The sequence below is a fragment of the Canis lupus genome, chromosome 33 (assembly GCF_048164855.1).
Source record: "Canis lupus baileyi chromosome 33, mCanLup2.hap1, whole genome shotgun sequence".
Lineage (NCBI taxonomy): Eukaryota > Metazoa > Chordata > Mammalia > Carnivora > Canidae > Canis > Canis lupus.
The window spans coordinates 19139761-19165725 of record NC_132870.1 but is presented as its reverse complement, the minus strand read 5'-3'; positions in this window follow the sequence as shown (position 1 = coordinate 19165725).

Here is a 25965-nt window from a genome sequence, read left to right as displayed (position 1 = left end):
TACAGAATTGCTTTTGTAGAGGCTGGAACATTTTCCTTTCTCATTAGCAGTGTATGAATGATCAGTAAAGTCGACCCCATTTCATATTGTCAATATTATTTTTTTAATCGTAACATTTAGATATATATATCAAATGATTTCTAACTGTGATTTTATTTTGCATTTCCCTTATGGCTAGTGACGTTAAATCTATGCTCTTGTTTTTTATTTGCTATCTTTATATCCTCTTCAGTGAAATTTTGTTGTTTTCTTTCACCTATTTTTCAATTGGATTATTTTAGATTTGTTTCTCTCTCTCTTCCTTTCCTTTCCCCCTTTTTTTCTTTCACTCTTTTTGAGATTCAACAGTCATTTTTATATTTAGATACCTGTCCTTTGTCAGATACTCAATTTGCAAATATTTTCTTCCAGTCTGTGGTTTGTAACTTCATGCACTTAATAAGATCTATCACAGAGAAAATGTTTTTGAATTTGGACAAACTTTAAATTTACCAATTTTTCTTTTTATTTGTTGTATTTTAAGATCAACAGTTATCTATCTAGCCCTAGATCTCAAATATTTTTCTCTAATGTTTATTTCTAATAGTTTTATGTTTTTACATTTCATGCTTAAATATTTATTCCATTTTAACTAATTTTCATATAAAGGTGTAAGGTTTATGTTGAGCTTAATCTGTTTTGCTCCAACACTATTTGTGAAGTATTGAATTGAATTGAATTGAATTGCTCTAAATGAAAAGTTTTTACACTATCGTCAATAATTAGTTAAGAATATTTGTGTGGGCTCTAAATTCTAGATTTTCTATTCAGTTCCATTAATCTACCCATTCTTCCTCTAATACCACACTGTATTAACTAATATAGCCAAATAGAAAAACTTAATATCAAGTATAGTCATTCCTCTCACTTTATGTTTCTTTGCCAAAATGAATTTTGCTACTCTGAGGGCTTGCCTTTTCATATCATTTTTAGAATAAACTTGTCTCTACAATAAAAAAATCTTGCTTCGGTTTGACAGGAATTGCGTTAAACCCATAGATTGATTTGGGAAGAACTAATACTTTTGCTATGATAATTATTTCAACGTATGAACACAGTATATCTTTCAGCTAGTTCAGATCATCTTTTATTTAATATATGCTTTATAATTTTTAGCATACAGATGCAGTTTAGTTTGTGTTTTCTTAAGTGTACATCCCAGGATTTCCTTTTGCTTTGATATTTTGTTTTAAATTTCAGCTTCTGCATGCTCATTTTTAACATATAGAAATACAAATGATTTTTGTATGTTGATCTTATATCTTGAGACTTTTACTAAATCCACTTTTAGTTTTATGAGGGTTTACTCTTTTTGGGGGGAGTCCTTGGAATCTACCATGTAGATAGATAATCATGTCTTCTGCAAATAGGAAAGTTTCCTTTTATTAGTTTGCATATCTCTCTTGCTCTCTCTCTCTCTCTCCATCTCTCCCTCCCCTCCTCTTCTCTTTGTCTCTGTCTCTCTTCTTCCTTATTGCATTGGCTGGAATTTCCAGTACTGTAGTTGAATGAGAGTAGTCAAAACAGAAATCCTTTCAAGTTTATCAGTCTTTTTCCATTTGTAAAATGTTAGCTGTAGGTTTTTGTAGTTGTTCTTTATCAAGTAAAGAAGGTTATCCTCTGCCCTGCACTTGCAGAGAGGTATTTTTGCTTTTGTTTTTTGTTTGTTTTCTGAGTGTGTTTTGGATATTGTCAAATGCTTTTTCTGTATCAATTGAAATAATCATGTGATTTTTCCCTTTTAGTCTATTGATATTGTGGGTTTATTGATTAATTTCGGAATGGTGAATCAGATATAATGACCTAGAAAAAAATCTCATTTGGTCATAGTGTGTCATTCTTTTTTAAATTATCGGATTTGATTTGCTTTTATTTTCTAAGTTCATGAGAGATACTGGGTTATAGTTTTCTTTCTTTTCTTTTTCTGGGGGGACTATTTTTTTCTTATTTTGGTATTAGGGTAATACTAATCTCATGAAGTTGAGATATATCCTCTCCTCTACTATTTTCTGAAAAGGACTGTGCAGAATTTTGTTAGTTTTTTGTTTTGTTTTAATGTTTGGTATTCTGCAGTGAAACAATCTGAGCCCAGAGGAATTTTCTCTGGAGCTTTTTAATTATAAATTTACATTCTTTAATGCTTATAAAACCATTGATTTTTGGGGTGCCTGGATGGCTCAATCGGTTAAGCCTCTGCCTTAGGCTCAGGTCATGACCCCAGAGTCCTAGGATGGAGCCTGGCATTTGGTTCCCTGCTCAGCAGGGAATCTGCTTCTCAGTCTTCTCCCTGTTCCTCCTCTCTCTAGCTATCTGTGTCACTATTTCTGTTTCTTTCTCTCTCAAATAAATACATAAAATCTTGTTTTTAAAAACGTATTTATTGTTTTATTTAATCTTAATTGATTTTCAGTAGGTTTTGATTTTTAAATAATTAGTCCGTGTCAAGTACATTGCCAAATTTATCAGTATAAAATTGTTTATTGTATTCCTTTAATATTATCTTAATAGTTGTAAGATCGATAGTGTACCCTATTTCATTCTCAATATAGCTTACTTATTTCTTCTCTTTTTGAATTTTTCTCCATATTGCTGAATGTTTATCAGTTGTACTGATTGTTTTGAAAACCTAGATTTTTGTTTTATCTATTTTATGTTTTTCTCCTATTTTAATTTCATTTACTTCTGATGTCATCTTTATTTTTTTCTTCCTTCTGTTTGCTTTGGTTTTATTTTTCTTCTCTTCATAATTTCTTGAGGTACAGAGAGTTTATTCATTTGAGATCCTACTTCATTTATAACATAACTTGAAGTCATAAATTTCACTCTCATCACCATTTTTTAAAATTTTTATTTAAAATTTTGTTAAATTTTTATTTTAAAAATTTCTCTCAGACTTTCCTTTGGACTCATGGATTATTTAGAGGTGTGTTATTGAAGTTTCATGTGTTTAGAGATTTTCCTGTTGTCTTTCTGTTATTGATCTCTACTTTGTTTCAGCTATCATCAGACATTACACATTGATCTTTCTTGATGAATGTTCAATGAGAACTTGAAATCAAATGCATTTTGCTGTGGTCAGGGGAAGTGTTCTATATATCTGAATTAGATCTTATTGATTAATTTGGTTGTTCAGATCTTCTATCATCTTGCTGATTTTCCACTTAGTGATTTCATCCATTGCTGAGAAAGGTATGTTGAAATTGCCACACTAGTTGTGAATTTTTTTTCTCCTTCCATTTTTATCATTTTTTGCTTCATATATTTTATGGTTCTTTCATATAATGCCGACACAGAAAAGATCATTTTGTCTTCCTGGTAGTTTGATATTTTTATCATTATCCATTCTTCTTTATCTTAACTAATTACTTTTTCTTTGAAATTTAACTTATCATATTTTAATGTAATATATTTTTCTTTCATTTTTTCAGAATAATGTTATATCTTATATGTTTTTCTATGCTTTTACTTTCTGACTACTCTTACCATTGAATTTGCAGTGAATTTGTTTTAAGCAGCATACAGTTTAGTAATTTAAAAACATCCACTGCTAATCTCTCACTTCCGATTGGTATATTTAGACTATTTACATTTAAATTAATTATGGACATGTTAGAGCTTAAGTCTGTCATTTTATTATTTATTTTCTATTTGTTTTCTCTGGTCCTCATAATGTTGTTCCTCTTTTCTTGTCTTTTGATAGACTACTTGCACTTCTTATAAGAATTCTAACTGATTTATTTATAGTGATTTTGAATATACCATTTTGTAATGTTTTTATGGCTATTGCTCTGATATTTTGTAAATAGCTTATTGCCATCTACTGGTATCAATATTTTACCTTTTTGGGTAAAGTTTAGAGACTTTCCTCTACTTTGATCCTTGTTCTTTATTTGATTTAAATATCAATCTATTGCATATCAGAAAGAACAATATATTGGGGTACTCCAAGAATCCTTCTTTATATCATTTCCTTTCTGCTTGAAGAATTTCCTTTTGGCAATATTTTAAGAGTGTGTCTGCTAGGAAAAAAAAATTCTTTTAGTTTTCCCTTATTTGAGAATGACTTGATTTCCATTCATTCCTGAAGGATAATTTTAATTAAAATGGAATTGGTCATTGACACTTCTCCCCCCCCCCCCCCGCCATCACCTGAAAAAATGTTATGTCACTTCCTCTGGCTTTTATGGTTTAAGGTGACACATATAAATTAGTGTCTCTCTATGGGGACATTTTCTTTTTATTTTAAAGATTCTATTTATTTGAGAGACAGAGAAAAAAAGAGAGCATGAACGGTGGGGAGGGGTAGAGGGAGAGGCAGAAACGGCTCTGATGTGGGGCTCAATCCCAGGACCCTAGGAGGATGACCTGAGCCAAAGACAGTTGCTTAACTGACTGAGCCATCCAGGTACCCATCTATGGGGACATTTTCTGATATTATTTCTTCTATAATTCTTTCAGCTCTGCTTTCTTTTTCTTCTACTGGAACTGACCTTATGCATGTTGGATTTTTAATATTGTGTCATAGTTCCCTGAGAGTCTTCATTTATTTTGTTTTAATATTTTCTCTCTGTTGTTACATTCAATCAATTCTATGTTCTGTCCTATGTTCTGTCCTTAATTTCACTGATTATATCATCCCCACTATGGTGTTTATCCTCTATTATTTCCACTCTACAATTGAGTCTATCCAGCAAGTTTTACTTTTTTTTATTTTTTTAAAATTATTTATGATAGTCACAGAGAGAGAAAGAGAGGCAGAGACATAGGCAGAGGGAGAAGTAGGCTCCATGCACCGGGAGCCCCATGTGGGATTCGATCCTGGGTCTCCAGGATCGCGCCCTGGGCCAAAGGCAGGCGCCAAACTGCTGCGCCACCCAGGGATCCCCTCCAGCAAGTTTTAATTTAGCATTGTATGTTTTAATTCTCTAATTGTCATTTGGCTAGTTTTGGATTTTGGAAATCTTAGGTTTGAATCACCTTCTGTTGAAAAGGAGACGCAGGACACTCTAATGCTGCATTTTTTCTGTAGTCTCAGGGTTCTAAATCAATATATATTCCTCTGACCACCTTTCAGAGATCATCCTTGATTGCCTCTTGCAATATCTCTAAGGTTTTTAGTTGTACATACCTGGGAACAGCAGGGAAAAAGGAGTCTATATGATCTCGTCTAGGTCCTTATATTATTTTAATTCCAGTGATTTATCTGAACTTCACTGGAATTTAATATATGTCAATCGTTCATAAGAAATTTATAGGAATTCAACACTAATTATTAGACTTAATATTGTACATGGCCTATGCATATAAACATGGAAAAAGAAATACCAATCCTAGGATTTTCTTATTTTATAATCACCCTATTAACATTACTAACTGGATCCAATAAACTAATGAGCAGAATACTCTTGTAGATATCTATACAGCATTTAGTTTAGGAAATTTAAAAAATGTACAGTTTGGGCAGCCCGGGTGTTCAGCAGTTTAGCGCTGCCTTTGGCCCAGAGCGTGATCCTGGAGACCCAAGATCGAGTCCCACATAGGGCTCCCTGCGTGCAGCCTGCTTCTCCCTCTGCCTGTGTCTCTGCCTCTGTCTCTTTATTTCTCTGTGTCTCTCACACAAAAAAAATAAATACAATCTTTAGAAAAAATGTACAATTTTACTTTATGACTCTTTATAAGCAGAGAGCTATAACAAGGGGAGCTATAATTATGAAGGTAGAGATGAAATATATAAGATTGAATCAATTTTTTCAACGTTATGAACAGTGAAATGAGCATTTTGATTCAATGTTCTTTCTAAAAAATAATACTGATTTGATTATTATTATAATATATATTTTTTAATTTCTTGGTCGATAAAAGTAACTCTGTGTTCATTTATTTAGGAAGCCAAGTCCTAGGGTGCCTCAGTGGGTAAGTTTATTACCGTTTGACTTTGGCTCAGGTCATTATCCCACAGTCTTAGGATGGAACCCCACATCACCTTCCCTGTTCTGTGGGGAGCCTACTTCTCTCTCTCCACTCTGCCTCCCACTCACTCCCCTTGCTTGTGTGCTCTCTCTCTATGTCAAATAAATAAATAAAATCTTATGTTGATTAACATAATATTATTATTGTCCCAGGAAAGTAAAAATTGTGAATAAAGTTATTATATATTCCAGGGACTTCCTGAAACAGCCACGTTCTCTTCAATAGAAAGTGTCAAATTACAATTATTATCTGATGACTCTGAAACCCTTACTTCAAAATTCACATCTTAACTATGTCTATAAATCTTTAAATTATTATACCGTGATTCGTTTTCAATCCTAACCAATCCCCACTCATTGAATGACCTGCCTGAACTGCCCTTAAATATCTTAATAAATGTCCTAGCTTTGTCCTCTCTTTGGATGGTACTAAGGGTGTATTACCACGGTATTCTCCTTTCTGTGGTAGACAATAAACCCAGCTTTGTCTTTTCAACAAGTTGTATTGGTGATATTTTAAGTAGCAAGCACTTGACAATATTTAAGAATGTCTATAAACAATCATTCAAAAGAATTGGTAACCATAAATCCCTTTTGAAAGTGTCTTGAGCATGAGCTATACTTTAGAATCTTCCTTGGATAATAAAACTTTTTCAGTGATAACCTTTGTACCACTCATCATTTTAGGCTATAAAGCCTAAATGTCTATAGACATTATGTCAGTGATGGAAAGAGGTATGTACTATTATTACGATCCCCATTTCCAAATCTGTAAAGTGAAACTTAGAAGGGTGAACCAATAAGCCCACATTCATCAGAGGCAAGATTTGGCCTGAGAATATCTAGTTCCAGAGCCCATGTTTCCAGGTCCTTTCTTTATTTATTCATGATAGACATAGAGAGAGAGAAAGAGGCAGAGACACAGGAGGAGGGAGAAGCAGGCTCCATGCACCGGGAGCCTGACGTGGGATTCGATCCCGGGTCTCCAGGATCGCGCCCTGGGCCAAAGGCAGGCGCCAAACCACTGTGCCACCCAGGGATCCCCTCCAGGTCCTTTCTTAATCAACCCTCCTCCAGGTTCTGTTATATTTTTAAATGCTGAATTTCATTGAATTTTCACTGCCATCCCCATTTTGCAGACAAGGTCACTTAAGTCTAGAAGTATTAAATTACCCAACATACAGTTTGAAAAAGGCATGATTTAAAATTTAGAAAAATTCACTACTTTCCCAAGGTTATAGAGAGTTAAGACTTGAAGGTAGGAATTTGAATTCTGAAATTAGTAATCTTTCCCCTAACCACTGCTAAATGAATTTAGTTTTTTAAATGAAACATCCTCAATGGTTATTGAACAGGCATGTGCCTACTTTAAGAGTCTATGAGTCAAACTAATGCTTTTCTACTTAAAAATATAAAGGTGGTAATCTACACAGGAAATATTTTTAAAACCAATATTACAGAAACTTCTAGGTCTTCTTGATTAATTCTTTTCTTGTTATAGCCTTGTGTTCACAAAGAAATGCATGTCAAACACTACTATTTCCTGATTTCTTAAACTTTAGAAAGAACATTAAGTGCTGTTTAGTTACTCACAGAAGCAATACCCCATTCATCAGCTTATTTATTAGGTGTAGCTAGTAATGCTAATGGTAGTGACTATAAAATAACAAAAGCCCAGAGCTGATATTTCTCTCTTCACATTGGAAGGGCAAACTTAGTAATTACCTTATATGCTTCATTTAGCAGACTGGCCAGAGAGGACAGGAAAAGATTTATTCAAGAAATTCCACATAATAAGGGTGGGAGGTATCTAAACTAAGGACCTTCTGTTTGATTTTTGTCTTTTATATAGTTCCACTTATGCCATTCCAAATTATTTCAAAAATTCACATATATTAAGTTATTTTCTAGACTTGTATTTAGTAGCACAAATCCTGTGCTGTCAAGTTCCTCTGATATACTCTTTTCTTTGAATTTGTCATGAGTTCACATGTCATCTTTTTCTTCAATTTGCTGCACTTAGAAAAATGGTGAGAATCGCTACATCTTGAATAGCGATCTTCCAAATTTAGGCACATTTATAGGTGTCCCAGATAGATGACTTCTCTTTGTTCAGGCTCAAAGTAAATGTGCATAGGCTTCAACCTCTACCATTAGAAATTTTGAAGAAGGGTGCTTATGCACTTCAGGTATAGAAGTTTCTTAGTAAGAACAGCTGTGATAAATCACTATAATTTTTTTTATTTTCTTTGTTCTTATTTATACTGTTTATGAGTGGAGATTATTCATCTTGAAGGATAGTTTTGATTTTGATGAAGAAAAACTAAAGAGAGCCTAAACTTTTTCTCTTCTTACTAAAATTGACTGTTACTTTTAAAATGTGACTAAAAGTCTCTCCTTAATCAAACTACTCAGGCTCCTCTGAACTCTGTTTTCAAGTAGGCTCTGAATTTGAGCTTCCTTGTTTGTCTCCACATTATTCAATTTTAACAAGAAGCCTCTTACATTGGTTTAGCCAGAATTCTTCATCCTTAATATCCAATCACCCTTGTTGTCTTCTGGGGTTCCTCGCCTGCCACCATCCCCCAGGGGATGACCAGTGATCGCAGTCTGCCTACAGCAAGAATCCTATTAGTTCTGTATACCAGATTCCTTCCTACCCCTGATGTTTCCTCTTAATAATTTTTCAGCCACTGTTTCCCATCCTGCTTCTTGGCTATAAATTTTCCCTTCCTTGTTGTATTCAGAGTGGAATGCAATCTCTCTCCCTGACAACAAAACTCCATCACAACAGTGGTTCCTACACCTAGAGCAATGTTTCTTTTTTTTTTTTTTAATTTTTATTTATTTATGATAGTCACACAGAGAGAGAGAGAGAGAGAGAGAGAGAGAGGCAGAGACATAGGCAGAAGGAGAAGCAGGCTCCATGCACCGGGAGCCCGACGTGGGATTTGATCCCGGGTCTCCAGGATCGCGCCCTGGGCCAAAGGCAGGCGCCAAACCGCTGCGCCACCCAGGGATCCCTAGAGCAATGTTTCTGAAAAAAGTCTACCTTACTCTTCTTTAATAAGTATCATGAATAATACTTATGTAACAAATAAAGTCATAGATTCCTCAATGGCATAGAAAAAATACGATCCACTTTGCACTTTTTCCAAAAGGCATAAGTTTTACTAAAACAGGTACACAGAAAGTGTCCCATGATTAAATGAAAATGTGTGGCTCTTATTGGCCATGTGGAGAGTTTTCTGAGAGGCATTCAGCAATGTACTGCTTAATTCAGTAGACCTGCGTGTGACATTGCTTTTCTTTCTTAAAACAATAGGTCCTGAAGGGTTAAGATATTCATCTGGGTATATATCCATCTAATTTGAAGCAGAACAACAATGTTGTGCCTCTGAAACAGAGCATATGTTTGGTGGACTTGTTTTCTGCTTGCATTGGCTGGAGATAAAAGAACCACACAGGTGAGATACATCAGAAAGAGGAACTTTTAAGAAGGCAAGGAAAAGAGAAAACTAGAAATACTTTGGGATTTGCAATAAAAAACATTCAAGTTCAGATGTCTAGACCTTCACCTTTTCATTGAACTTTTTAAAAATTAGTTCTGGAAAAAGTAGTTTAATAAAATAATGCATGACATTCCGTGGTAGAATGAGGCAAAACTTGTAAAAACACACAGTATATGCTAAGCATTCAATAAACACCCTTTCTTTAAAACACAACACGAAAAAAAAATTTTTGTAATTAAAAAAATAAAATACAACATGCTTTGTCACACTTAATTACTTAATTATCATGAAATTCTTATAAAATACAAATATATTTCAGATAAAACAATTGAAAAATTAAGTGAGCAATCTTGCCTTAGTAGCAGTTTTAGCTTATGAAAATGAAGAAATTAGGCTATGTTCTTCCAACTTTCTCTTATAACAATGGAAGTTTTTATTTCTTTCAATCAATTTAACAATGTTTATAAACATATCTATAGAAAAGTAAAAGTGGATCCTGGCCCTTAATGGTTCTTCTGTGGGGATGGAGATAAAAAACACATGGAAAATCATGTGTGATGCATGTGTTGACGTGTCAGCTAGTAAGATGTTAGCGGGCCAGCTGTGGAAGAGGGGACATCAGGCAGCATTAATGGTGACTTGAGGGCCTGGACTACTCAGAGATTCATATTTACCCTTATAATGAGCAGCAAAGTGGGAGGTGATGCACATCATTTAGACAGACAATAAAGGAGGACTTATTTGCACAGGACAATATATATTTTTACTTCTGTGGATTTTGAGTCTCTAATTTATTATTGGAAATAAATACTTTAGTCAGTAGGCTTTGGGTTTTGCTGCCACAGAGGAGAAGTGAGGATTCAATATAATGATTTGGGCCTCTTTTGGAAAGGTCATACTTAAATAATATAAATAGGAAAAGTATGGAGAAAAAAAAAGGGGGGCCAACGAGGAAACAGTATTCCTAGCATGGAGCCCCAGATCCATGATCACTCATATAGCAAATATCAATAAACATTAGTTAATTGAAGGAATGATAGGACCACTTTATGTTGCTATTGCTACTGCTATTGCTGCTGCAACTAATAGAAGAAGCAGTAAAGTGAGAAAGACTATTAGTTGCAACAGCAATAATAGTAGTAGCAATAGCAACATAAGGTGGTCCTACCACTCATTCAATTAACAAATGTATACTGACCATTTGCTATTACTACTACCAGTGTATTCCAGTCAACTTTCAAGTATTTAGCTTTTATCTCTGTATTTCTCTCTCTCTCTCTCAGATCTCAGAGAGTCACTTTTCCTCCCTTATCTTTGTGGGAGAAAATGACCAGTTTCAGGATGGATATTGTCATACTACAATAATCCTCCAGACGCATCTACTGGGCTATTTTTCATTCCTCTAAATGAGGTAGGATCAGGACTGGGAAAAAGAGTGAGATGATCTAGCTTCAACTGATCTCTAGTCACTAGAGGCTAGCATTGTTCACAAAGAGCATTTGACACGTTGTACAGCAACTATGATTGTGCTAGTATCTAGGATAATTCCAATAGGAAAGGGAGAACATGGAGCAACCTCTTCCACAATCAAGATAAAATTGAACCAAACCAATATGGCAAGGCAGCATCACATGACAAGATCTGTGATTGTTGGCAAGTTATTTGACCTCTCTCTGTCTCAATTTATTTATCTATAAAATGTAGATATGACTTACAGAGTTATTGTAAGAATCAAATGTATCAATACACTTGGAGAAGTATTGGTTAGTGCCACTCATACATTTCCTTGTTTATTCTCAGAAGAACTCTATGAGGGTCCCATGTTGCTCCTGAGACATAAGCTTAAAGATGTGACTTAATCAAGGTCATTCAACTAACAAGCAAGAGGCAAGGACAGTTTTTGAAACTAGATATGTATTTAAAGAGGAAATATAGGAAAATGACACAAACAAATATTGAGTGTTGACCTCCCAAAATCTCACCTCCCCAAAAATTTTTGATTAAATGAAACTACTTTTGTTAGACTTGTGCAGTAAGATAGAACTCCACTGTAAAGAGGTCTTAATAATATTTTAGGGAAAGATACTAAAAAGGATTTTAGTGCCTAGGTTGGAGGATTTTAAGGTGGATCTTGACAAGTAGGCAACTGGTTAGTATAGGGAAGAGTATATAACCTAACATTTTTTGGTTGGTAGCCAGGCTGTTGGAGTGTCCTGAAAGAAGTACTGGTGAGCAAGCTCTTAGATAATTGAACTGCTGTTTGGTTCACAGTCTTCTAGGAACAGTTAGTTTCTTGGAGCAAGCAGGTGGGGTATTTTTGTTTGGTTTCAGCATTCTTTAAAAGAGACAGGAATTATCTTAGCTTCAGCTCTGAGAGGGGAAAAAAGCAAAGTAACAGGAGGATACCAGCTAAAAGAGTGTCACTAAAGGTCATCTGGGGAAATCTATCTTAATTTATAAATGTTCATCAAGAAAATACACAAGTTTTGATATAAGAATAAAAATCTTGCAGCATAGTTCTTTCATTTTTTGTAAGACTTTTTCTAGAGGAATGGAAAATAAAAATGATTTGAGTTCTGCTTTGACATGAGAATCCAACTCAAATTGGAATTTAGAAAAATGAATGACTTACAGAAACCCTCAATAGCATAATTCTGAAAGCCAATTTAATGTTAACTACCAAACTGCTAGTACATAATTTCCCCTTTTTAAATTTATGTCTTTTAATTTTGTTCTTTTATTTCTTATTGTTGCCACTCCTTACCCTATTTCACATACAATTAACTTATCATCAGGGTAACATTGTCGAAGTTATTTAATTTTATATTTAAAATACTGGTAAAATACCTACTAACATTGTTGCCTTTTTGAAAAACTTAGACTAATGAACTTGAAAAATGAATAAACAACATCCACTAATCTCTCATGTCACTGAAGCTCAATGACTTACCTTCATGAATGCACAAATGGATTGAGCCTGCATTTTATGGATGACAGATAGGGGTGAAGGGAATGAGGTAGAAGAGGGAAGGCCACACACTTTACTCACCTGTGATATTAAAAATTCTCCTGAGAAATTTAAAATTGACAAAATAGGCTTGATATATTTAAGATAATCCAGTGGTTTCTTTTTTTATTTATATAGTGAGCTTACATGTATATGTGTGTGTGCATATGTGTATATTTGTGTGTGGTATGTTCAAAATATTGTGTGTGAAATACTAGGTTGAGAGGTAAGCAGGAATGAAGATTACAAAAAATGATGTTGGCTTTCTAGAAAGTCTTTTTTTTTTCTTTTTCTAGTGAGATCCTTTAAGTATGTACACAATAACACAAATAACATCTAGATAAAGAATTGTATGAAAAGTCCTGAATGAATTGCTCACATAGGGAATTCATTAGAAGCCCAAAGGCAGAGGGAATCTTCTAATTATAGGTAAAGTTGGAGAGTTATGAAATGTTTAGTAGTATTTCTGTAGGTAATCTTTTCTTGTGTTGTTCTGTAGCATTCAGAATTTAATGCTATTTATTCAACAATCTATATGTAGCAAATGTTATTAAATCTACTACTGAAAATCCTTGGGATATAAGAGTGGAATAATAAAGGAAAGTTCATGGACTTCACCATCTAATGGAAAAATTAGAAATTAATTGGAGAACCAAATTGTATAAATATAAAATTATCACTGTAGACATTACTGCCCAGAAGAGATACTCCCAAGCCCAGAGGTATTGATCACTAACCCTATTTGGGAAGCCAGGGAAGCACATTACAAAACAAGTGGAGATGCATCTAGGATTTGGAAGAAAAATAGAAATGCCACGGTGCAGATGGGACAGGGTGGAGAAGGAAAGATGATTTCAGGAAGCGGAAGGGAGTATGGTGAGTTTCAGAGACATAAGAAGTACAGTGAGGCCTGATCACAGAGAGTAAGAAAGAAGATAGGGCACAGAAAGACTAGAAATGGTTAGCAGTAGAATTGTTGGACTTAATTCTCATCCAAAAAGAAAATACATTAAATGGGAGATTATGGGATTAAATTTACATTTCATATGATTATTCTGGTCGTAGTTTAGATAATTGGTTGGGAAGTGCCATGAATGCAAGGTACTCTGTTTAAAAACTCTATCAGTCCAGACAACAGTAACTTGGACAATGGAGATTGAAGTAGATGGATTGCTTCCTGATTTATTCGGGAGGGGTGGTGAGGAATTCGATACATAGGGCAACTGGGGGAAAGGTATCTAGGATGACTCTTGAATTTATGGTTTGTCTAGTAAGGTAGTAGTGCTAACTTCACTTCAGTAGAGGACAAGGTTTGGAGGGAGATCATGAATTTAGTTTGGAAATATTGATTTTCAGCTACATTAGAGATATTAATTAGATATTTATTATAGGCACATAATTTGCTTAACAAATTGGAAGATGATGAAACAACGAAACAGTCTTAAAAAGGCATGGAATGGAAGCTTTTTTTTTTTTTTTTCCATTAGGAATAAATACTGGAATCAAATACAGCAAGGATAGTTTTTTAAATTATTTTTTAATTTTACTTCCGGTATAGTTAACAGGTAGTGTCATTTTAGTTTTGGGTGTACAATATAGTGATTCTCTACATTACTCAGGGTCGTCATGTAAGTGTACTCTTAATCCTGTCCACCTATTACACCACTTCCCACTTCCCTTCTGTTAACTATCAGTTTGTTCTCTATAGTTCAGAGTCCATCCTTTGGTTTGTCTCTTTTATTCTTTGTTCTGTTTCTTAAATTCCACACCTGAGTGAAAGCATATGTATTTGTCTTTCTCCAATACTTATTTCACTTAGCATTATACCCTCTAGATCCATCCACGTTGTTGCAAACAAGATTTCATTCTTTTTATGGCTGAGTAATAATCCAATATGTATATATAATATGTATAATAATATAATATATTTAATATATAACATATATATTTATTTATATAAAATCACATCTTCATCCATTCATCTATCAATGGACATTTGGGTTGCTTTCATGGTTTGGCTATTGTAAATAATGCTGCAATAAGCATAGGGATGCATATATCTTTTTGAATTAATGTTTTGGTATTTTTTGGGTAAATATGCAGTAGTGGAATTCCTGGATCAAGTAATAATTCTATTTTAAATTTTTTGAGGAATCTCCAACTGTTTTCCACAGTGGCTGCACCAGTTTGAATTCCTACCAGCAGGACACAGGGGTTCTTTTTTTTTTTTCTTCTCCACAGCCTTGCAGATATGTGTTGTTTCTTGTGTTGTTGATTTTAGCCATTGTGAAAAGCATGATGTGATATCTCATTTTGGTTTTGATTTGCACTTCCCTAATGGTGAATGATATTGAGCATCCTTTAATGTGTCTGTTATATCTTCTTTGGAGAAATCTTTATGTCCTTTGGCCATTTTTTAGTTGGATTACTTGTTTTTTTGGGTGTTGAGTTGTATAATTTTTTTATATATTTGGATACCTACCCTTTACCATATGTTATTTGCAAATATATTCTCCCATTCAGTAGGTTGCCTTTTAGTTTTATTGATTGTTTCCTTCACTTTGTGGAAACTTTATTTTGATGTAGTCCCAATAGTTTATCTTTACTTTGTTTCTCTTGCTTTAGTAGAGATATCTGGAAAAATGTTGCTATGACTGATGTCAGAGAAATTACCACTTGTGTTCTCTTCTAGAATTTTTATAGTTTCAGATCTCACATTTAGGTTCTTAATCCATTTTGAGTTTATTTTTTTTGTATGATGAAAGAAAATGGTCCAGTATCATTTTTTGGCATATACCTGTCTAGTTATCCCAACACCAATTTTCAAAGAGACTGTATTTTTCCTATTGTAAATTCTTGCTTTTTTGTCAAAAATTAATTGACATATGGTTGTGATTTTATTTCTGGTCTCTCTATTCTGTACCATTTGTATGCAGGTCTATTTTTGTGCCAGTACTATATCTTTTGATTATCACCACTTTGTAGCATATCTTGAAATCTGGGATTGTGATAGTTTCAGTTTTGTTATTTTTTTTCAAGATTGCAACAGTTATTTGGGGTCTTTTGTGGTTCAATACAAATTTTAGGATGTTTTGCTTTTGTTCTGTGAAATATACTGTCGGTATTTTGATAGGGGTTGAACTAAATCTGGTAGATTGCTTTAGGTAGTATGGACATTTTAACAATATTTATTCTCACAATTCGTGGACAGGAAATCCAGATTTCTATTTATTTGTCTCATCTTCAATTTCTTTCATCAATGTTTTAGTTTTCAGACTATAGGTCTTTTACCTCCTTGGGTAAGTTTATTCCTAGGAATTTTATTGTTTTTGGTGAAATTGTAAATGAGACAGTTTGTCTCCAATTATGTGATTTAAGATATTCCTGTTCTATTAAGGTAAAAGCTGCAAACTTTGGTAAAATTAGAAAAATTAACAAATCCTTCTAAAAATACAAAACTGAAAAAGAAAAAAAAAATAACAAAAACACGACCAAACCCTAAATTTTATTTTATTATTTTTAAATTATTTTTTAAAGATTTTATTTATTTATTCATGAGAGACACAAAGAGAGAGTCAGAGACATAGGTAGAGGGAGAAGCAGGCTCCATGCAGGAAACCCGATGCAGGACTTGATCCTGAACCCTGGGATCACGTCCTGAGCCAAAGGCAAATACTCAATCGCTGAGCCACCCAGGCATCCCCCAAACCCTAAGTTTATAGCTTTCTTGGTACATATACAATACCTACAAAAAATTGATTCAAAAAAGTACTTGTCTTCTTAATTTCTCTTTCTGCTTCATTATTAGTGTACAGAAATGCAATGGACTTCTATATATTAATTTTGTATCATGCAACCTTACTGAATTAATTTATCAGTTTTAGGTTTCTTGGTGGAATCTTTAGGGATTTCTGTATATATAGTCATGTCATCTAAAATAGTGAAACTTTACTTACCAATTTGGATGCCTTTTATTTCTTTTTGTTGTCTGATTGCTGTGGCTAGGACTTTCAATACTTTGTTGAATAAAAGTGGTGACAGTGGATATATTTACTTTGCTCCTGACCTTGGGGGAAAAGCTCTCAGTTTTTCACTATTGAAGATGATGTTAGCTGTGAGTTTTCATATATGGCCTTTATTAGTTGAGATGAGTTCCCTCTAAACCTAGTTTGCTAAGGATTTTTTTCATGAATGGATATCATACTTTGTCAATGCTTTTCCTACATCTATTGTAATCATCATATTTTTAAAAATCTTTTTTCTTGTTGATGTGTCGTATCATGTTGATTGATTTGCAAATATCAAATACCTTTGCATCCCAGGAATAAATCCCACTTGATCATGGTGAATTTTCTTAACATATTGTTGGATTTAGATTGCAAATTTTTTGAAGATTTTTGCATCTATGTTCATCAGAAATATTGGCCTATGGTTCTCTTTTTTTCTCTTTTTTTGTGTTTTTATCGGTTTTTCTATTCAAATAATGCTGGCTTCATAGAATGAAATTGGAAACTGTCCTTCCTCTTATTATTTAAATAGTTTGAGAAGAATAAGTATTAACTTGTCTTTAAATGTTCGGTAGAATTTGTCTGTGATGCCATCTGGTCCTGGTCTTTTGTTTTTGTTGGGAGTTTTTTTGATTACTGATTCAATTTCATTGCTGGTAATTGGTCTGTTCATATTTCTATTTCTTCCTCATTCGGTTTTGGGAGGTTATATGTTTCTAGGAATTTATCCATTTCTTCTAGTTTGTCCAATTGATTGACATATAATTTTTATGATATTCTCATAATTGTTTGTGTTTTTGTAGGGTTGATTGTTTTTTCTCATTTTTTTATTATTTCTCATTTTTTGTTTGAGTCCTCTCTTACTCTCTCCCATTTATTTATTTATTTATTTATTTATTTATTTATTTATTTTGGTGTGTCTGGATAAAGGTTTATCAATTTTGTTGATAATTTCAAAGAATCAGCTTCTGGTTTCATTGATCTGTTCTATTATTTTTATATTATTTTGTTTCTGTTTTTTAATTACTAGTTCATTTATTACTACGCTACTCTTTATTGTTTCCTTCCATTTACTGATTTTGACTTTTGTTTGTTCTTTCTCTGGTTCTGTTAGGTGTAAGTTTAGGTTGTTTATTTGAAATTTTTCTTGCTTCTTGGAGAAAGCTTCTATTGCTATAAATTTCCTTTGTAGTATAGCTTTTGCTACACCCCAGATTTTGGACCATTGTGTTTTCATTTTCATTCATCTTCATGTATTTTTTATTTCTTCTTTGATTTCTTGGTTGACCCATTTAGTAACATGTTATTAAACTTCCATGTATTTGTGCTCTTTCCAGATTTTTTCTTGTGGTTAATTTCTAGTTTTATAGTGTTGTGGTCGTAAAAGATGCATGGTACAACTTAAATCTTTTTTTTCATTTTTTGAGACTTGTTTTATAGCCTAACATGTTATCAATTCTAGAGAATGTCCCATGTACACTTGAAAAGAAAGTGTATTCTGTTGTTTTAGGAGGGAATGTTCTGAATATATCTGTTGGATCCATTTGGTCCACTGTGTCATTCAAAGCCACTGTTTCCTTTTTGATTTCCTGTTTGGATGATCAACTCATTTTTTGTAAGTGGTGTGTTAAGCTTCTCTACTATTACTATTTTACTCTCCGTGACTTCTTCTTTTTTTTATGATTTATTTATTTATTCATTCATTCAGAGAGAACGAGAGAGAGGCAGAAACACAGGCAGAGGGAGAAGTAGGCTCCATGCAGGAAGCCCGATGTGGGACTGGATCCCAGGTCTCCAGGATCACACCCCAGGCTGCAGGCGGTGCTAAACTGCTGCACCACCGGCGCTGCCCTCTCCATGACTTCTTTTATGTATTTTATTAGCCTTTTTATGTATTTGAGTGCTCTCAATTTGGGTGTACATTTATTTATAATAATTATATCTTCTTTTTAGACTTTTCCCTTTATACTTTTATTGTAACCTTCTTTGTCTCTTGTTACAGACTTTGTTTTAAAGTCTATTTTGTTTGATATAAGTACTGCTACTCTGGCTTTCTTTCCACTTCCACTTGCATGATAAATTCTTCTTCATCCCTTCTCTTTTAATCTGCATATGTCGGGATCCCTGGGTGGCGCAGTGGTTTGGCGCCTGCCTTTGGTGTGGGGTGCGATTGTGGGGACCCGGGATCGAGTCCCACGTCAGGCTCCAGATGCATGGAGCCTGCTTTTCTCTCTTTCTCTCTCTCTCTGTGTGTGACTATCATAAATAAATAAAAATTTAAAAAAATGTTTAATCTGCATATGTCTTCAGGTCTTAAAGGAAACTCTGTAGGTAACACATAGATGAATTGTGGTTTTTTTTTTTTTAATCCATTCTGTTTTCCTATATCTTCTTTTTTCCCCAAAGGTTTTATTTATTTATTTATTTATTTATTTATTTATTTATTTATTTATTTATTTTTAGTTTTTTAAATTTATTTTAGAGAGATAGAAAGAGTGCATGCATATGCTGGAGTGGGGGGAAGGGCAAAGGGAGGGAGAGAGACAGGAGGAGAGAATCTCAAGCAGACTCTGACTGAGCTTGGAGCCCACCATGGGGCTCAATCTCATCAGTCTGAGATCATGGCCTAAGCTGAAATCAAGAGTTTCAGCCTTCACCAACTGAGACAATGAGGCATTCTTTTGATTGGAGCATTTATTCTATTTACATTCAAAGTGATTATCGATAGGTATATACTTATTTCCATTTTATTACTTGTTTTATGATTGTTTTTGTAGTTCTTCTCCCTTTCTTCTCTTGCTTTATTCTCAAAGTTTGCTGTCTATACTTTGATTCCTTTCTCTTTATTGTTTGCATGTCTATTACTGATTTTTCATTTGTGGTTACCATTAGGATAAACGTAACATCTTATACATATAGCAGTCTATATTAAGTTGGTGGTTGCTTAAGTTTGAACCCGGTCTAAAAGCACTAAACTTTTATTCCTTTCTCTCTCCACATTTTAGGTATATGTGTAGGTGTCATACTTTACATCCTTTTATTTTGTGAATCACTTGACTGATTTTTATATATACTTAATTTTACTGCTTCTGTGCTTCCTGCTTTTCTTTCCTACTTATGGTCTACCATTCTTCTCAAAAGAATCGCCTTTAACATTTCTTGTAAGGTTGGTTTACTGGTGATGAATTCCTTTAACTTTACCTGCCTGCTCCTCTATTTTTGGAGAAGTCTCCCAAAGATTCCTTCCCCTCCAGTCCTTGCTCTGAGATCAGTGAATAAGTCACCTTCCCTTATACCTCAGGTGTTTTTCAATCTGCTTCTTCTATGCTGTATCTCACTGGGATTGTTTGTTATGCTGTCTCTTTAAGAGCAGAGACTCAGTCTTGGATAGCCCTCTGACTGTCTCAGAGCCAAGCCCATTGATTTTTAAAGTTCCAAGGGTTAACACCCACTGATTATGAGGACTTGCTACATTTGGCCCTTCTGGGTTTCAAAGCTAAATATTATAGGGATTCATCTTCTCAGTACATGTCTCCTGTGCCTGGGGTGCCTGTTATGAGGTCTGCTTCTTTTCCTTCTCTGCACCCACATCCGGCTCTTTCCTACACAGCCCTTTGGGTTTGTTTAGCTCTGAACTACTTACTTCTTTGCCATTCCTACCTTCTTCAATGTGGCTTCTTTATATTTCACTGTGGTGAGTCTGTTCTGTCAGTCTTCAGGTCATTTTCTGGGTTATTTACACTAATGTAGTTGTTTATAGGGGTATCCGTGGCACAAGCTGAGATGAGCCTAGAATCCTCCCTCCTTGCCATTTTTCCCACAGGACTAATCTATTTCTTGAGTCTGGTGGCCAAGAAGTCAGATTATTATTACAGGTTGTAGATCACCAGAACAGCTAATACTATGTACTGTTGTGGTTCTAACTTAGTTTCGGCAAAGTGATTCCATTTGCAACATTAAATTAACATTGCTAATAAGAAAGTAGTTGGTTTAATTATTTTACTTATCAATAGGTAGAAATATTGCTGTCAAAGTTCTTAGAATAGGGATTGATTCGTGTAGTGACTACACAAGTTTCTATTAAGTAAATATAAAATTCCATTTATAATATGAATTTAGTTTCTGAGGGAGACAGAAAATATAAACAGAGAGAGTTTAAACGTAGTCTCTATTTTTTACCTTTTTAGAAAAACAAGAAAAAAAAGTCTTACTTGAGAATCTGTCCAAATTCCCTGTACTTAAAACAATCTACACAACTGTAAGTTTTAGAGAGATGCTTCACACAAGTTTTTTGGAGTCTAATTTAAAAATAAGAGCAATGGGGTACGAACCAGGAGATGTTACTTCAAAGCCCAGATGAACAAGTAATTAACTATGTGATTTACATAAAATTCACTTAACCACTGTACTCCACTTCCTCATTTGCAAATTGAGATTTGAACTAAATAATCTTTAAGGGAAAGGATCCCAAAATATGGACTATTGACCACCTGCATTGGCATAATCTATAAAAACAAAAATAAAGTTCCTTTGCAAACATTCTGAATTAAAATTATACGAGGCAAGGTACTGGAAACCACCCTTTTAACTAATTCAGTCTTACTCTAATTTTAAGATTATTTCTCTGAAAATTATTGCAGATTCAAACTTATGTCTCTCATTTAGTACTTTATTATCCAGATTCCAGTTCAAAGCTTTTCAAGCAATTTCCCACCTCACAAGGCAACCAATGAAATTTGAAAGCATTTCTAATTGTTCCATTTATTGAGCCAAACAATTGTGTTTCTATGATTTACAAACTCTCAAAGCAGTTGAAAGTGGAAATTACAATAATGGTGGCAAACAAAATATTAACATAAGGATAGTGTGAAATTTTGAACTCAGGGTATTTACTGCAGACATTAATGCTTATTATCATTTTGGAATAGATATGTATAGACAAGTATATTTATAAAACCACTGAAAGCCACTGGATTATAAGAACAAAAGCATGAATCTTTTCTAAAAGTAGAGAAGAATTTACAGTCATCTATATAGTGTGAGAGGAAAGAAACTTGACTACTAACAAAATAAGAGGAGCTTTTAGTGAATGCTTTCTGTTGGAATATAAGTTGTTCTTTAGCCTATACTAAATATAATCTTTAAAGACATTTATTCAAAATAATCCATGTATTAACCACTTGATGTCATCAAGAAATCTCCTGTATTTTAGATGAATTATAAACTATTCTTGAGACAGATATTTTATCTCATAGAATGTGAAACTAAGAAGGAACATGGAAAAGGAGATTATTAGTGTGATATCAGTACACATGTTTTGAGTATCTTAGAAGAAATTTTTTATTTATAAGTAGCAGTATATGCCATTACTGTCACTATTTTTGTTTTCATAACATTACAGTGCTTCTTTATGTTCAAAATATTATAAAACTTGATGAATTTAAACCATACTATTCATTGTTTTTTTCAGGAAAAAAGAATTCTCAAGATGATAAATTTATAGGTCTACATATTGTTTACTTATTTGTGTTTTCTCTTTGATTCAACTTCACCTTAGCAAGCATCATTCATGTCTCCAACAAGTTATTAATAACTATTTCACGGTTGACCTTACAAAACCCAATATTGTCCCCGATACATAAACTTATATTGTTCAATGCAAGTATTTACAAAATTGAATACTAATCAAATCAGAAAAAAATACTTGTCAGTAGTAGTCAATTTAATAGGCTATCTATTCCTTCATGATTCAGAATTATATGCACTACATGTAAACACAACTACAAATTATGTATCCTTTCAGCAGGGACAATTTCCTAGTAAGAGTTCTCTCCTCTATCCACCTGTGTAATTTCTCTCATCCCAAGAGAAAATAATTTGAAAGATTGACCTCCATTATCTGAAATGTCAACCACCCTGAAAGTTGTGTCCTTCTCACTTATTATTGCTCCTGACCCATTGCAGCTGTTAGAGGTCTTATTTTATTTTATTTTATTTTATTTTATTTTATTTTATTATTTTATTTTATTTTATTTTATTATTTTTTACATTTTTTAATTTAAATTCAATTTGCCAACATATAGTATAACATCCAGTGTGAGATCTAGACTATTTTATAAACTCAAATTTGAATGTTTTTAAATGAAATAGGAGATAAAAATATTCTATGGCAAAAAACAAAACAAAAAAAAAACAAAAAAAATTCTATGGCTGCATAATCTGTGGAAATACAGTAGAATAGATCATCAATCTTAAAAGAGGATTTTTTTTTCCTTTTCCATTTGTTTCTTTCTTGGAAATATTATCTGAGCCATGCCATTATGTACCGTGTTAACTAATAAGGTTTGTTTCTTACTATTGAAAATAGAATCCCTACAGGTATTACCTAAGCTAAACCCAAGGCTTTATTTATTTCTGTAAGTTAGAAAAAAAGAAAAGAAAGAAAAGAAAAGAAAAGAAAGAAAAGAAAAGAAAAGAAAAGAAAGAAAAGAAAAGAAAGAAAAGAAAAGAAAGAAAAGAAAAGAAAAGAAAAGAAAAGAGAAGAAAAGAAAGAAAAGAAAAGAAAAGAAAAGAAAAAAGAAAAGAAGAAAGCACATTGTAATTTGGGTCACATTTCAAGTAATAGTGTGATTAACAGATCTTACCTTTCATTCTAATCAGATGTGTATGACTTCAATGATTGTCATTGAAGGAGATGCTTGCAAATACTAACCAAAACTATAAAACTAACCAGATTTCCAAGGAATGTAGACTTCTGTGATTTTGTTAAGGTCATTAAACTAGAAAGTATTGGGCTTTTGAAGCCCTTACATAGCCCCTTCTCAAATATCTCAAATATGTTTTTAGAATGCTTTTAGATATTTTCAATCACGATATACTAAACTGTATAGACTATGTGAATACTACTATCTCTGCCTTCTAAAAATTACTTCCTTATTTGGTACCCAAATAAAACAATATTCCACTGAAAAAGTTGGCACATAAATACTCTCAGCAGGGTCTGAGGTAACATCCCATAACTAAACATAATTGCATTTCCTCTCAGCAAAATGCATGAATAGCTAGACTATATGGGATTATTATAGGCTAAACATAATACCCCTTCCCATCAGTTCAGTTTATATTTTGCCACCAACTGTGTTTGCCACATTCTTACCAAAGTACTTTGGATTTTTAGGAATTTTTGTATTCTGATTCTATGAATAATGGATTGTTGTGGTATTCCAATATTCTATAAATCTTGGCCATTCATGAATAATGAATATGCCTCCAGGGAGGAACTTTGGCACTGGAGAGTCTGGATGCTTCTTGAATTCTATAAATAGCTGCACTTATTGGCCTGCACCTAAACACAAGGGAATTAATTCTCTCTATAAAATGTCCTCTGTATAATTTTATAAGCAATATACCTTTGTCCTAGGATTTTGGTTCTTTTTGTCAAAGTGAAAGTTGTTTTTAACATAAGAAATATTTAACTTTCCCTTGCATCTCTAGTGACTCTAGCACAAAGAAGTAAAGTTCATTATTACAGTACAGAGTGTGAAAAGAAGCCTGGAAAGTCAAATAAGTTAGACATGTTTCTATTGATTATAACACTACTGAGAGTAGAAGGGGATAGATAAAAGCTAGAAAGTTAGAATTAGTTTGAAATTATCTCTCTAAGGACTGAGCCTTTTGGACAAAGCAGTGGGTAAATTACAAGCTGCATTTTAATAACCTTCAGGACAAAATTATGGATGTGCTATATATTTGTATGTGTTCTAAAAGAAAACACACTTGTAGTGTTATCTATGTCCTAGTCTTTAGAAATATTTAGTAGATATTCTAAGGAAAATTGCACAAAATGTCTCACAGTTGCCATAGTGGTATAGTCAATATGTTTTGGATGTAGTGAACTCAACCTTGTTTTGAAAAAGAAAAAAATATGTAGCCTTGGTATTCCTATGAAACAGCACTGGCTGGTAGAACTTTTTGTGATGGTGAAGATATGGTAACTACTCACCACATGTTGGTATTGAGAATTTGAAATGTGGCTCCTGTGGCTGACAAACTGAGTTCTTAATTTAATTTGATTTCACTTAATTTAAATTTACATGTAAATAGACATATGTAGTTAGTGGCTTCCCTATTTGACAATATGGAATTTAAAAAGCATTAAACAGGTGAGCTTTCTCCTACAATGTTAGTATTATGATTTGTTAGGATAAACCTATTCTTTCTAAAGATTTATTCATTTTTTTAGAGAGAGAGAGAGTGCATGAGAGCTAGTGCAAACAAGAAGAGTGGCAGAGAGATAGGAGAAAGAGAACCCCTAGCAAACTACATGCTGACCATGAAACCTGACCTGGGGCTTGATCCTAGCACCATGAGATCATGACCTGAGCTGAAATCAAGAGTGGGACACTTGGGGGAGGAGCAAGATGGCGGAAGAGTAGGGTCTCCAAATCACCTGTCTCCACCAAACTACCTAGAAAACCTTCAAATTATCCTGAAAATCTATGAATTCGGCCTGAGATTTAAAGAGAGACCAGCTGGAATGCAACAGTGAGAAGAGTTCGCGCTTCTATCAAGGTAGGAAGACGGGGAAAAAGAAATAAAGGAACAAAGGCCTCCGAGGGGGAGGGGCCCCGCGAGGAGCCGGGCTGAGGCCGGGGCGAGTGTCCCCAGGACAGGAGAGCCCCGTCCCGGAGGAGCAGGAGCTGCACGACCTTCCCGGGCGGAAAGGGGCTCGCAGGGAGTTGGAGCAGGACCCAGAAGGAAGGGGATGCCCTCGGGCTCCCCGGGTCAGTAACAGCAACTGCGCGCCCAGGAGAGTGCGCCGAGCTCCCTAAGGGCTGCAGCGCGCACGGCGGGACCCGGCGGGACCCGGAGCAGCTGAAGGGGCTCGGGCGGCGGCTCCGCGGAGGGGGCTGCGCGGCCCCGGGAGCAGCTCGGAGGGGCTCGGGCAGAGGAAGAGGCTCCGTGCGGAGGGGGCTGCGCGGTTCCAGGAGCAGCTCGGAGGGGCTCGGGCGGCGGCTCCGCGGAGGGGGCTGCGCGGCCCGGGAGCGCGAATCCAACAGCGCAGGCTCCGGAGCACAGGGCGCCGGGACACAGCCCAGGATCCGGCCTCCCCCGGGACAGGCAGAGGCCGGGAGGGCCCAGGACAGCGAGGACGCTCCTGCCCCAGTTGAGCAGATCAGCGGCCCCGCCCCGGAGCCTCCAGGCCCTGCAGACTGAGTTCCTGCCGGAGCTGAATCCAGGTTTCCAGAGCTGCCCCGCCACTGGGGCTGTTCCTCCTGCGGCCTCACGGGGCAAACAACCCCCACTGAGCCCTGCACCAGGCAGGGGCACAGCAGCTCCCCCAACTGCTAACACCTGAAAATCAGCACAGCAGGCCCCTCCCCCAGAACACCAGCTAGACGGACAACTTCCAGGAGAAGCCAAGGGACTTA